The following is a 15,824-nucleotide window of genomic DNA, read 5'->3' as shown; positions in this document are numbered from 1 at the left end:
TTTAAAGTGTGAACTATCAGTTTCAAGTGCTGCTTCTCTCATAAACTGTAAAGGGTAATTGCATTGCTAAATAACTGTCACATTTTATCTTAAAAATGTCAATTTCAGTGAGTTTTCCAAGTGCATTGTGATCTTTTAAAATAAGGACTCAAAAAGCCAAATCCATTGCTGGTATAAGACAACCACTGTCATCTAAAATTGCATCAGCTTCTACCAAGAGAATTTGACCCCATTTTGGTATAACCTATTGTAATCAACCTTAGTGTTGTAGGAAAGGCTGGTAGCAAATTTTGAGGTTACTGTTAGTAATTAATTCATTCATTAATAAGTTCTAGTGTCATTGGAATTTTAAAGCATTAGGAACACCAGTGGTGCTATAGACATAATTATTTGTCATCTTTTACTGCTTTCTTCTTTTGCAAGAGATTGACAAATCTGCTTGCTCTATTGAGACAATGTTTTTAGCTGTTTCTGCTTTGAAACACATAGACATGATAGTTATTTTTATTAAAAATGACATGTTCATAAAACTCATTAAAAAGGAGTAGAGTTCAAAATTAGTAAACAAGGTCTGACTGGGACTGCTATTTCAATTTACTGCTTCAGCGTTGCTTCCAATTGCAGTCTTTATATTGAAAGAACATGCAAATCAAAATGTGATAGAAATGACCATATATATAAAGAGAAGTATCAGTAGGATAGATCAATGCAGTCCAGATCTCTGAAGTACATCATGAAACAACGTGCTGGTGTAGTATATTATATGTGTGTATATATATATATATATATATATATATGTATCACCATTCCACCTCTCTATCTACATGCACAAGAACTGCATTGGAGGTTTTTGTGTCCCAACAGAGGCAGCAGCAGGAACAACTCTTCTTCCTGTGAGTTCATACCGAAGTAGTGGTAATCTTCACTGAAGAGAGTGTTTGCAGGACCACCAGTGTCTTACTTTCTCTGAAGCACCTAGCTATGGACAGTCACTAGCCATTACTGTCACTGGACATTACTAGCTAACTCTGAAGTAGCCTCTTGTCTCCTTCTGCAGGTAGGTAGGCTGTTTACCCTCTTAACTCCTCTGTGCCTGATGCTCAGCTGGGCTTTTCTCCAAAAAAATTATACGTTTTGCCATCTACTAATAGCACCTTGAGTACATTAATCTGTATCTCACATTTCATAGGAGAGTGTCTTTGCTCTCAATTTCAGAGATCTGTTGGGATAAATCCCACCCAACATGCTGGTTTTAAAATATGCTAAAAAACTGCCTTTGCTGATCAAATTACACTCAGTCAGAGTTTAACCTACAACTGTATCCTGTTAAAAAGGTTTAATTCTTTACAATTCTGGAGCTTCATCTTCAAGATCCCTTTATACCTTCATCAAACACTGTATTGTCACAGAAACATCTCTGAATGATGATGTGTTTGGTAGAGCAGCCCTGTAGCCTGTTTTTGCTTGAGCAGAGTTCCTCTTTCAGGAGTACTCACAAAGGGCATAGTTTGGCATGAGACTACAGGTGCTGAGGTTCTCAAAGTGCTCAGTGAAGAAAGAGAGAGAGATACCTCAGATTCAGTTAACAGGAGTGGTCTTATTTAGGAGCTCTAACTAACCTTGCAGAAACTAAAATATTCATTTTGGTGTCAAGACATTATAGAAGGACTACATTTACCTCATGCCCTGCTGAGAGAAGCTAGCAAGAGCCATTATCAAAGACTCCTTTTCTCCTCAGTCATTTAATAGTAGCAGTTTCTCTTTTATTCTGTGCTCTTGGAGAGCAGAATAGGAAGTGATAATCTCCTTGGAATACAGCAGACACCTGTTTGATAAGTGGTAATTGCATTATTCCTGGAGGATTATCACAGTGGTGCTTGTTTCTTTGTAATGAAACTCCACAATATAAGCAGAGCAGAGCTTCACTAGAAGATGTATGAAAATCCATTACAACAGATTGAAGGTGTTTAGGACTCTGGAACAGAGTTTCACTTTAAGTGAGTGGTAAGTGGGCTCACCATGTAATAGAAGAAAGCTATGTAAAATTACGGCATCACTTTTGTTGTTTTATATCTGAATGAGAATTTTTGCTATTGCTAGAATTTCACTTGAGGTTTGTTCTAGTTGTGTGCAGACCCTGATAAAATAGTCTCAAATGCTTCCTTTTAAAAAGTGGGTTTTAGATAATGTTAAATTAGTATGCAGGTAACTTTTTAAATGCTTAGAATGGAGCTAATATGGTCCTCTGTTGGGAATTTTTTATTAAAGTCCACTAAACTTGATAAAATGTGGAACCAAGAAAATATGAGTTGACAGATCTATTTTAGATGGATAACTTCCTCTACCAAACAAGAGAAAAGCTCTGTTGTCAATAGCAATCGCTGGATTGAATTCCTTTTCTAAACATAGTTACTGCCCAGTGGTCAAAACATAGACCCGAGACAGATTCGTAGTCTGCAGACTTTACTTACAACATTTAATAAAACACTTTACTGAGGGAACCTAAACCTTCTCATTTTCAAAAGGAGGCCTGAGCTTTAATGCTGAACTTTCATAAAAGTCAAAGAAAAGTAGCTACATGGCCTCAACTGGATTTCAGTAGAAACTGGCCACCTTATTCTTGTTAGATGGCTAAGAAAATCCAGTCTAAAATGTTGGGAATGTTTCATGTTTTTATCTAGTCCTTAGAGGTCTCCAAATTGGAAGACCCTTTATAAATGCTTATTTTTTTTACTTATGTTCTTTATCTTTTGCTTGTCACACTATCATACATCAACCAAGCACATTGAACACGTAGTTACACTGAGCGAATGGATGAAACTGATGCATTTCTAGCTGCAACCACCCCAAGCCAGAAACTTACCATTTAAGATTACTAAAATATTGTTTAGTATTAATACAATTTATTATTTCTAGTTTTGAACCTTTTTCCTTTAACTGGGGAGGTTAGATACTCAGTGCTTTTAATTCTACTGATATAAAGAGTTAGAGGCCTTTTCATATATTCCATGTGAGGGAAACAGAAAATAAGAAACAGTAATTCTTTCCAGAAGCTCAGTTTTAGAAGTCAGAAACACCATGTTTTTAAAAGATGAACATTGCAAAAATCCAGTTCCTCAAAAAGGAAGAAGCAGCAACATAAAAAGCCTATCAGTGTTTAAACCATTTGTTGGAAGCAGTGTTGCTAGCACAACTGAACTCTGCCAAGGAATTATATAGTGCTGGAAACATATCCAGGCTCTCTTCTGTTTGCCATCCAAAGCACTGTACAATGCTGTGAAGTAAATGGCATCCCACCATAGATCAGAAACGTGCCAAGTGTTTGGCTGATACTCTTTGTGAATGCAAAACAGTTCCCAAGATGTATTTGTGAATATCTGTGAGCAATATGTGATCTGGATGAATCAAAATGGCTGTTGGTTTATACTGTTGATTACTATTTCACTTACAATTGTTTCTTACCTTAAAAATCTATTTAATGGTTTTAGATCTTTTCTGAATAGCAAAAAATAGGCAATTTGTGATTAGACTTAGAACAATATTATTATACCCTATTCTATGGCAATTATGCATATATGTAAAGAAAATACCAGAAATCCAACAGACAGTGTGTTTCAACACAGAAGCCAGCAAAAAAAACAGGACAATGTTAGTGCCTTGATTACTTTTCAGCCCCTACACTGTGAAGAATTTTGAGGAGAGGAAATATAGGAAGACAGGCCAGTTCTGTTTAGTGGTTTTGCAATTGTTAAGAGTCTGAATCCAGGTTCAGTGCAGCTGAATTTTTCACAGTTGCCACTGGAATATCAAAAGTAAGAGTAAGCAGTATCACAAAATACCATAACCAGACTGCAGAGCACATGATGGTCCACAAGGAGCTGATGGATGAGTGGATGTTGGTGTTTTCCCACATTTTCAGGTACTAGAGGGATTCTTGTCCTTTTTCTTCCAGACCTTTTCTTCTGTTTACCTTGATCCTCCTCTCATTTGGCAACATGGAATGGATGAATACTTTGACTATTGGTATTTATTGTCACCCAAATGCAGTCTCTCTCTGGCTTGGGAAAGGTTGGGAATCCCAGTGTATCTATGAATAACACTCTATTAGTTTTAATAGATCTTGTTTTGGTGACAGAATATTTATTTTCAGTTCCTGAGACATTCAGGAATGTACACTGAGTTATGACCTGTTCCCAGGCATGTATGTTTTATAGATCAGTTCACACAGGTGTATTAATAAAGCCACTTAACCAATTTACATGCATAAGTTTAAACCACTGAGTAATTAGTGAAAGCATTGCTGGGGAACTGGAAATTTGGGAAATGTGTCATTATTTGCATATCAGTATAAAGCAATTACTAAATTAAAGAGTGCACGTTGTGACAAACATGAAGCTCCTTTACTGTTGCTTTGTCAGTGCACATTAACATCAACTTGATGTGAAAGCCTGGCTTTCTCTGCGTGAACTAAAAATCCTAAGGCAGAAGTACACAATGAATCACCCAGAGTTTGGAGGCTAGCACGCTGAATTGCCTTGGGGTTCAGACCAAGGAAAGAAAAAACTGATGTAAAAGACCATTGAGAAAACGTATCAGTGGAAAGTAATTAACTCAAGATCCACAATTAGCCTCATGGTCTATACTTAACTGTGTTCCAGGTCTTTCAGCATTTATTTAATTCTGTTACCCTGTGTTTCAAATAGCTGCAAATGGCTTGGCAGATTTTTCGTCCTTTTTAATATTTACAGTTTTTGTCTAAGAAGAAGAATGAGCTCTGTAAGTGATCATGGGTATTTATTTCAGTCTCTCAAGTATAACTCTTTCTTAGTAGAATCTGTTGTACAAGGAAATATTATTTTCCTTTTGTCTCCTTTATATATATTTGTGGTTTGAAGCAACATTAACTACTACAGCGTCTGTCCATCTGCTTTAATTCCTAACTTGCCTAACTAGACTTAAGAAAATGAGAAATAATCAAAACCAGGGAAAATTCTCTTTCATTCAGCTAGCAAGCAAGAGTAATAGATTCGCAGTTATACAGCTGGTGATTAACAGCAACTACAGCAAAAATTGGCATGTGTGCTCAACCAGCGTACCAGAGCTCGATGTTCCCAGAGGACCAGGCATAACTTTTTCTCAAGCTTGTACAGAAACGCTCGGTAGTGTTTTATCAACCTTGCTTTATCGCGGCTGTCGCTGTGACTCCAGCATCCCTCATCTGGTGTCTGTCTTGAAAGACACAAGTGGCCTGCTTGCTGTGCCATGGACTCTTCCCCAGCCTCCCTCTTCTCACTCCATGTGCTGTTTATCCACCAGTCGATTCCAGAGCATCTTCACTGTGCTGCTGCCTTCAGCACATTGTATAAAGATCTCCCGGCAGCAGAAGGAATAAGATACATATGTTTAATATGCACCCTCTTAGAATAAACTGCAGAGGAATTTTTGAGGATTAAGCAAAGCACTCTCTTAGTTCTAATCTAAAGAATGTACTTTTTTTTTTTTTTTTAATTTATTAATATTTAACACACTTTTTTCAGTTCAAATCTTCTTTAACTTTTGGGTTCTGTGTTCTAACTCGAGCATTCCTTTGTGATTTTAATCTTCATTATAGTTCAAAGCTCTACCATGGGAACATCACTGAAATCCCTGGAATGAATTTCCTACAACCTGTGTTGACAGGTTTAAATTACGTACTCTGACACTGTTCTTGTGGCTGAATTAGAAACTTTTTTTCAAGTTAAACCTGCGATAAGTAATTGTCACAGCGCGCTGGCACAGTGCTAATTTGAAGTGACATGTCCAAACTGGCCTCAGTAACATGAAGAACCCCAACAGGTGTGAGGGGTGGATCTTCCCATGGGCCCTGCTGAACTTCTAACAGGGGAAAAATAGTAGAAAAAGTGAAATGAACCTTGAATAAAGCTGTCAGCAGTAATTATCTCAACAACACTTTGTGAGGAGTTAAAATAAGCATTGCTGATTTATAACCTGAACACACTCCACCCTAGAGATTTTTTTTTCATCCAGTTAGTGTTTAAAATGAAACGTTGAATACCTGTCAAGATTATTTTTTTAATTTTTGTATTGAAGATGCATAGTGAAAATGAAGTTATTTTCCAGATGAAGTTAATTTCAAGGGCTGTCAAATTTTTTAACTCTTCTGTTATTTTACTATATGTACAATAGTTTAATAAAACAAACCAACCCAGAACATACTTGACTGTTTTTCCCAGCTAATGCTATTTGATGTCAAAATATGAAGTGGCTAATGTAGAATTACATCCACTTTTTATTGTTCAAGAAGGGATAAGGGTTTACGTGGTAGTAGATGAGCTTTGGTTGGTTGATTTTTTTTTTTTTTTTTTTTTTTTTTTAAACTATGTACTAGTTTAGCAATGTCTTGTTGACCAGTATAGACTGAAGAGAGCTCTTCAGTTCCGTATAGTAAATCTCTGAGTCTCATAATTAATTTCGTAGTACAAAACAAGCCCTTGTTTCAGTAAATTTCAAGAAAAATGCATTTGATGGGCTTTTTTAAAAAAAAAAAAACCTGGAATGTACCTTCATTTTACAGTGGGATACTTGCTTATTTTTGCTGTGATAACACTGGTTTTATGTATACAGTGCATTTCAGTATGGATAGAAGTAATTTTACAGTCTGTTACTAATGAAAGAATACTTGCTAGCTTTGAGAAAAGAGCAAAGCATAAGATAAACATTCACAGAAAACCTTTAAATCCTTGAAGTCTTAAACATTACTTTTAAACATGCACATGTGTGAATTCTTAAATCATATATCACTTTGACTTTGTGAAATTATATGCTGAAAACAAGATAGATTATTTAATGTATAATTATACAGCAATAAGTGATGGGTTTAGCAGTGTTGAGCACCTACTTATTCACAAGGAATTTAGTGAGGGTTTGTCTGAGCACAACAGGCTGCCCACACATTGTTAATAATGCTTGGTTAAACACTGAGAACTAGAGCCATGGCAAGAACAGCCCAATATGAATGATCTCTCATGTCATAGCATCATTTTTCTTGAAATGATAAGACTTTGAGTATCCTCAGAAACAGTATGAGCTGCTTGGGAGTCCACCACCTCCTTCCTGCATGGATTGGTTTCTGTGGGCTTGGGACTCCAACTAGGAAAGAGCAGGGAGCCGTTTGATATTCTCTGGAGAATTGCAAAAAATTGCTGAAGAGTTCCCACACTCTTATTTCCCGTGTTTCAATATTCATATCCAAGAGCTGTGCTGGATGCATTTAAAAACCACTGTTTTCTTCACCTGTTTGTATAATGGAGAACTTCACACTCTTACTTTTCAGCTGTGGAAGCAGAACTTCTTCTGCCACTATTCACGTGCTCTATCTCTCCTCCCTCCCTTTTATGCTTTGATTTTTCCCATATACCACATTAACTTCTATCTCCCTTTCACCACACAAATATTCCTTGCTTTATGGCTTGCTTGCTTCTTTAATCTCAAAAAAAGATCTGTTACAAAAGAAAATTGGAAAATGGAAACACTAGTGAGCTGGGGAGCAGCCTGACCAGTCTTGCCCCAGTGGTAAGCAGAATAACTTCTTTCCTGGGTATTTCAAATACATTGTTTTATAATTTGTTCCTGTGTCTTTCTGGGGAGTAATGTTATGTTGAACTGTTCTGCAGTCCCCTAGATGACCCTGAGATTCTGATTTAAAGACCTAAGGTCTGAGGCATAGGTCTGTGTCTTCATCTAGCCCTGCTGAAAAATTATTTCTCTCTAATTTCCCTTTCTGCACAGTTAGTATGGTAATCTTTTTGAACAGGGAACTTAATTTGTCTAGTGAGGAGAGATAGATGACATCTTGTTAGGCTAGGAGAAATGAACTTTGAATTTTTCTGAGATCTGCTCATCAAGAGGAAGGGATTAGCAATTACGAATATGCCTTGCAGACATCTAAACTGAAGATTGTCTAGACTAAGCAGCAATAGAATTTCTCTCTTATCACAATGTTACCTACCCTGGATGGATGGATAGAGAATGGACTGAACCTGGAAATATGGAAAGGCTCCTTTGCAGGAGCCATGCTATTCAGCCAAGATGTAGAAACTGATGAATTGTTTTAACTTACTACCTTACTACTCCTGATGCGCTCAGGCTATGAAGGTGTTTGATCCCTGATATATCTAGTTTCCAAACTCCGCTAGTAGTACTGCAGTCATATAGAGTTTAATAGAAAAACTGGGACAGAAATGTTCCTTCTCAAACTTCATGTAGTTTTCTTCAAAAAAGACCAGATTTTTTCCCAAGCTTCAAGAAAATGCATACATACAGACATCTGTAATGTCACCAACATTGTCATACTCAGGGAGTTAGTCTATGCTATAACAAAAAGTCAAATAACAGAGTGCTAAGTTTAGATGAAAACTCAAATGCCTGATAAAGCTCCTTCCCCGTTCTTCTATCCTAACCCCTTCTCTTACCTGATGAGGGGAAAAAGGCATCACAGTAATTAGTCACACAAGAAAAAGGATCAAATTATATGAAAGTGAAATTTTCATAGTGGAGACACCTGACAGTCATTGGGTATTTTGCTACGGGCACCTCTATCTTAGGTTATTTTGAATAATTGAGCATGGCATGTTATGAAATGTACTCGGTCATGTTTGTTTCTTTATACATTAGCCATGTATCAGTGAGTAAACCGGTAAATGAAAAAGCTAAGCAACTCGCATTTTGAGCACAGTGAAAGGGCTGTCACATGGAGTATTTGAACCAGGATTAGATTTCAGTCTGTAGGCAACAGTGCATTCATTTCTGATTAAGAATTTCTCACATGATATATGTATATTATAAATCTCTATATGTACTACAGCCTGATATGCGTCCTTTAGAAAGAGCTCTTGTACAGGTGGTGACCTCCTGATTTATAAATGTTATTTTGGGATATCATTTCCTTGTTTATTAATATATTAATTTCTAACATGAAACAACAACTAGCTAATATTGACAAGCTAGTTATGGCCAAAGTACTAAGTAGTGGCCACAAATGTCTGTTAAATTTCAGAGTTGGTATGTACTGCAATAATTATGGAGAGTGGTTAGAAGTTTGTAGCTGTTGTAGAATTCACCTTGTTAAAACAGCTCTGATTCGAAGACTATTCAAATTTAGCATGAGCTTCTATTCTTAATTAATTAGATAACTTTTGACTCACAATGACTTTACAACACTTTTAATAAAATTCTGAATGTTGCTCACGTACTCTTATTGTTTCCAGAGCAAACTAAAGGTTTTTGGGTTTCAAGACGTTTGTATAATCTCTATCAAAATTTGACTTCACAGGTTGAATAATAATGTTTTTGGCATATTATTCTGGAGATAATCTTCTCTTCTTAAACAGTGCAAGGGTTGTACAATAATAACAGCAAAGGCATAAAACATTCTTAAACTGATACTGAGATGAGAGAGCTACTGCAGGTACTGACTCGTGGAGATGGTTCATCCAGCTACAACTCCATAATACAAAGCATACTAACAGCTTATTTATCTACAACACAAACAGATACTCTGTGGGCTTGATTTTTGCTCTTGCTCGCCAAAGGAAAAACAGACATTGCCAGTTTTCATGAGAATTAATATCGATACCCAGAACATTAAGTGTAAATCTGGAATTGATTGGATGTGGTGCTCTAAAGCTATTGCATTACAGAGACAGATGGGAAAGGCACGACACTGGGTGGAGCACCTTATTGTCTTGAGTTAATTGTAAGAGCTACAGCAAACATAAATTAGAGATGCCAGCCTGGAAGGTTTGGGATTAGGTAATCTGAGTGTTCTTTAACTGCTTTAGGTTATAAAAACCAAAAGGCTGAATTACACAATTTGTATGCTAAACGTGCCCCCCCCCCCGTCATTTGAGTATATGCAAGTTTTAATTCTACCTGTTCAACATTATAGAGTTTGAAGGGATGCATTAGAAAGCATGTACCTTCTTGGCAATTACACATGGAGTGACATTTTTGGGAAGGCCTCTTTCTGTGACTTCTTCCATGCAGCTGTGCTAGTGAGTGCAGTTGGAAGGCTGGAGCTATAATTTTACCTAACTGTTTTTCAGGATTCTAGAACTGGAGGTCAAGTTATTAAGACTTCCTTTTGCCTAATATACTACAAACTGATATTGAGTAGGACTGGGAATTAGTCAGGTTTTTATGGGAGATTTATGAAGTAGAGTCAAGTATCAGAAAACATGGGGGTTTTTTGTACACCAGAATTTTGTTTGCTTATCTTTATCTCTGAGTATTAGAGGCAGAAAACATGGGTTATTTTCCTTTACCTCAAGACGAAATCACACTATGAGAATTCCCTCGGTTAGTTTTCTACTGAAGTAGATTATATACAGCCAAACACAATTCTACATTAGAATTATGCTTATTGAGTAATTCAATTGGATTAATATCAGTCACACAATATAGAAATTACATTTCTTTTTATGATCCTTTTATTTTATATTAAAAATCTAGCAGATATGTCCACTGCAAGGTTTTTGTTCTGATTTAGGTTTGCTATTGTCAGTTAATGCCTGTTGCTTCACTTGTTGTGCATGAGCAAGTGAAATCTGTCATCATTGATAAACTCCTCTCTTTTGCATATGGATCATGTGTTCTGTGAATTTTCTTCTGATGTGTGGTAAGGCTAATAATTTTACCTTTGAATTTCTGTGAGCAAATGATCAAGAATCTCTAGTTTATGTCCAAAAATTGATACTAGCAAATATTTTGCCATGGAAAAATACCACTCCAGTTCATTGGAAAGGATTATTCATTTGAGTAGCTCAAACAATAGATTGTTACCCTGTTACAGTAACTGAAATAGTTTCTCACTTTAAGTGGTCTTTTAAACAGTCAAAAGCTGTTTTTAAAAATTGACAACTACCAGGTGATACAGCTGAAGGGCTCCATTTAATAACTTGCCCTGGTTAAGAAGAACAGTGGTAAGTACCTGTATGTTTAGATAGATGCATTAATGTGCATTAAAGCAAACCAAGCAAGCAGAACTCCCACACAGTCCAAAAACTCAAAACTCTCACCACTCTTGTAGCGATCAAATATTTACAGAGCACAAAATAAATCAATATTCCTACTTTTCTTAAACATTATCACTTATGCTGGTTTGTTTTCTGTGGTTCTTGTTAAGAGAGCTACATCCTTTTATAGAAAAGGGATCCGTTGATGACAAGTATCCTATGAACAACATAAGCCCTCAAGTCATGCAAAAGCAGTTCCATTACATATCTGCAGCTTTCATCTTCTGCAGGATGTGACATGTTTTGTGGGGTTGTCTTGCCTACTGCACCTGTGAAACTCTGGAGTTCCTGGGGAAGTTTCCTGCTGATAATGACCACAGTAGGGAGTTTGATCTGCTCCAAAGCTAGCTGATATGCAAGCTGTTCTAAGGATCCTTGACTCTCTTGGCAGCAGTTTGACAGGTCATTCACCATTTCATCCCTCTGGAAAGGCCACACCTTGCAACAATAAACACTGAGAGGATAACAACAGGTCTAATCGATAAGTCTGTAAATTATGTTCTTCAGGGACCTGCCTGTTTTCCTACCATAATCCATTTTCTAAAGTATGTTCTGACTTAAATGCAGGTAGCTTAGTGACAAGAAGAGTTGTCTTAGTGTTTTATTCAGATTACTGGATTGCTAGAGACCCTTGTGTCTTTTTACATGGAGCAAAGAATGAGCATTTCCAAAACCACTGGGATAGTTGAGGATGAGGAAGAAGGTCCAGTTCTTTACATGTCATTGCTTTAAGCTGGCTGCTTTGGATATCCAACTACATTGTATAAGGTATTAGAAAGCTCTTACACCTTGCCTTTATACTTTCCTTGTTAGATACGGTTGCCATTAGAAGCTCTTTTGATGTGCTCTTTTTCTCCATCAGAGTGTGACTGAATGCGAGGAAGACCAATTTGTCATATCCAATTACTACTTTCCTAATTCAGTACACTGAGCTTATAATTTTTGTATCAGCATTTCTCAGTGTAGAGAGCTCTGCAGCTGCAGTTCTCTGCTTGTATTATTCCTTCATGATCCTACTACTGTTTAGCTTTCTCAGATCTTCAGTATTTCAGTTAAATACCTCTGGACTGGTGCAAGGGGTTGAGTTTGCTCCTTGCCTTTGTAATTTTGTAAGTCTGCAACAGTGGGAATTGAGTCATGCCAACGAACTCTTTCTAGAAGATTGCAAATTCATGAGATTATGGACTCATAGTTTTTCATATTATTCTGAGCATGTGACTGCACCACTCTGAAGTTACATGCTATTAGTGATTTCTTTCCCTGCTGCAGAGATATTTGTATCATGACATATTTTTAAAAATAGTCTTTTAGATTGTTCTAAAGCATATTTCTAGAAGCTTCTACATAAAAATTATACTTTCTAACAGGAAGAATAATCTATTGTTTAAAGCACCCAGTCTCACTCTGGATTTGGCAAATATTTTTAGGTTGATCTGGAAAGTTCTTGGCAAAGAATACTGCACATTTGGATCAGAAAAGATGTTGCTTAACTTTATCCCCTAATTATTAATGCTGGCTATTGAAATACAAATCATCTTACACTAAACATTTACGAGTAAATTCAATGTCTTAGTATTGGAAAACACAAATGAGCATTAGGCTCAGTTTGGTAGCAGTCTTTCTTTTAGTAGAAAAAATGTTATTTCAGGTATTCTTTGTGCACTTTTAGTCCAGGTTGTACAGTTATCTGTTTGCATGCTAGTAGCAATAAGTTTGTTTTAATATCTGTGCTGTCTCCTAGAAGTATTCTCCTACTGCCACTCTTCCTAGACCATTTTGAGGATTCAATTTTATTGTCCTTCTCCTTAATAAAGCTATAGGAAAACAAATAGAAGACTTTTTAAAATTCCGACAAGTGTGACCAATCTAGAGTCCGTGATGGACGAGAGATCTGGCTTTTCAATAATTGCCTTGAGTAGTTTTTTGCAAGTTGTTTTGCCTCTTTCTGATTCTGTTTCACTTTTCACCTTGTGTACCTGTCAGCTGTGAGACCTTATGAGTATGGGCTTGCACATGTGCAGATATAATGCGTAGAAAAATGGAATAAACTTATTTATTTTTGCTTTAATGTATTATTTATTCGATAATCTCTCTACCTCATTATTGGTTCCAAAAATACTTCAGATGTATCTTTCAATGTCTCTTCTTGTGCATGTAAAAGCCATACAATTCAAGCTGTCATACGCACAAAATGGTGATTTTCAAGCAGTCAAAGAAAATACTCTGAAAAGTTAGTGGCTTTTGAGTTTTTGCACCAGCAGATGGGTTCATGAGTTGAGAATATGGATAACTGTGTAGTCAGGCTATGAACCAGTATTTTCAGTTTTGTAGTTGGTAAAAAGATTTTGTCCGTTCTCATGGGAAGATGGCTGTGACACAGCGATTCGTATATCTAATGTACTGCAACCCTGTTTGGGAGTAGGTATATGAGGTATTTGGAGAGAAAAAGCTCTGCAAGATCAGCCTGACATCTAAACAGTTCTTGCCACTGAGATACTTCAGTGAGTGTTCTATCAGTAAATAAGCCTACATTCAAAATATTTGCAGAAGTTGAGGTTTGCTGTCCATGGCACCAGACTGAGCTGCCCAGAAAGTAATCTTTTGCTTAGTGTTGACATTTTTATAATTTCCAAAATAAGGACTGAAGTTTCTGCTGCAAGAGTCTCTCTTGAAAGAGAACTATCTCCTTTATTTTAGAATGAAGATGACTTAATTCTACAGAAACGTTCATACTGCTAGATTATTTTGAAACGAAAGACACAGTTTCTCTTTGTGCTAGCCTTTCCTTTGCAAAAATTTCTCAAAAAAAAACCCAAAGGAGGGTGATTTCTCACACAAATGTGCACCAAAAACCAACATTCCAGCAACTGTCTGGAGAGCAAGACGCAATGCGCTCTGATGTTGAACCTCTTCTGCTGTTAGCTCATTTTTGAGAGATGCTTTGATGCTCTAATATAGGGTTGAAAAGGGGAATTACAGCACCCTACTATTGGGCCAAGTGATGAAGCAACACAATAGTTGCTTGATCTTACTACTCTTCCTTTAATGTGTTTGTAGATGATATTGGGAGCCTTTCTAGGCATCCGTTAGGGTATTTGGTGTTGTTAGATAGGGAACTTCAGCCTGTGTGTGGCAAGTGTGTATGTTTTATCAGTATTTTATACAGTGTGTTAATTACAGGGCAAAGTGTCAGATTTTATAACAGTTGAGTTTTATTTATTATTAAAAGCTTATAAAAATACTAATTAAACTGGTGGATTATGACAGAGAATACAGTTCTTATGCTCTTGTCACAGGAGTTTCATAGGTAATTAGTCTTGACCTGTATGTCGTCTTTAATATTTCATTTGCTCCAGAGTATTATTACTCACTTCCTTTAAGATGATAGCTAGGCTTTTATGCAGCTAAACTTCTGTTTAACCTTGCTATGAGAATGTGACAGTAGGCTAGTTCAGACAGGTTAACGTTCATTCGGTAACCAGTCTGCTTAATCAGCCTGCTTCAACCTGCAGCAAATTAAATCTTTGTGAGTTCTAGCAGACAAGTGATAAAGTCTTTCTGAATTATGTATAAAAATAAAAGGGGTATTTTCAGTGCTCGTAGCAGTAAATGAAATTTAAGGCTTGTGATTTATTCTTGGATTTTTGTTGAGGATGGTTGAAATTTATTTTACCTTAACATTTTTAAAGTCTACTTAGGATGATGCTGAATTTCTGAAATACGTAATGTAAGTCTCTCATTCTGTGCTCTGCAACAATAGGATCTAGAAAATCTTTTTATGTCCTCTTTGTTTCTTCTGAAGGAACCACTAGAAACAATATTTTTAACATACAGCCAGACCTATCTCCATGTCACTAAGAATTGTACTGCAGCAAATATTGTTGTTATTGCCAAAATGAATCAACTATCTTTCTTTAAGAGCTATTCATATTGTAAATTTAGCCCACATGTTATCAAGATAGTTAGGTGCTTGTGAAGATTCTACTTATAGTCATCAACCTGGCTTGACCAGGACTGCTGTGCTTTCCAAAAGAGGGCAGAAGGGTGGGTTTAAACTTATGCTGTATAAAGAAATTTGTGAAGAATGCTTGAAATACAAGGGTGGCACAGATGGTTCTGATCATAGAAGAGTGGCCAATTTTCATTTTTAGTTGTATTGATTAGTACATTTTTAAATACAGTGTAGGATCAGATCTTCAAATATGACTGTTGTGTGTTTGCCATCATCTAATAAATTTGTCTTTCAAATGACGCTAGCTTTATTCCATTTACTGTCTTGTTAGTTTTAAGAAGTTGAGATTTAGACATACAGTAACAGACAAAAGTGCGGTTTCTGTTGGCACTGGTTAATGAACATCTATCCTGTCTGTGCTAACTGCAGTTTTGTCAGTGCTGTTGGGTTTGCATGTGTCCTTGTTCATATGAGAAACATGGTATGTGCCTTTGACATTAATAATGACCAAGATGGAGATGAAATATATATTTTTAAGTAGCCATTATGATTGTGTCTTTTACAATATTTGACAATAAACTGTTCTTTCAAGATAATATTTTTTTCAAGATGACTCAACTGTTTTTAATTAGTTGTATCAGTACATATCATCTTCACTTTATCGTTTGCTTATTGATTAGGAAGGAAAAATTTACATTTAATTCATCAAAGCATACCACTGTAGAAGCTACCACATACAAATAATGTTTACAATTTTAGTACTGATTTACGAGAAAATAACAATTCCAGACAGTTTTGAG

At 36.3% G+C, this 15,824-nt stretch overlaps 1 protein-coding gene across 1 annotated transcript in view; it reads left to right on the top strand.

Annotated features, from left to right (window-relative positions):
• The window catches only part of FAF1 (Fas associated factor 1), a 172,935-nt gene that overhangs the window by 95,799 nt on the left and 61,312 nt on the right, over positions 1-15,824 (top strand). The window lies entirely within an intron of this gene.

Source organism: Tyto alba, unplaced genomic scaffold (genome assembly GCF_018691265.1).
Source record: "Tyto alba isolate M040663 unplaced genomic scaffold, T.alba_DEE_v4.0 Super-Scaffold_1000006, whole genome shotgun sequence".
Classification (NCBI taxonomy): domain Eukaryota; kingdom Metazoa; phylum Chordata; class Aves; order Strigiformes; family Tytonidae; genus Tyto; species Tyto alba.
This window is presented reverse-complemented; position numbering and strand designations above follow the sequence as displayed.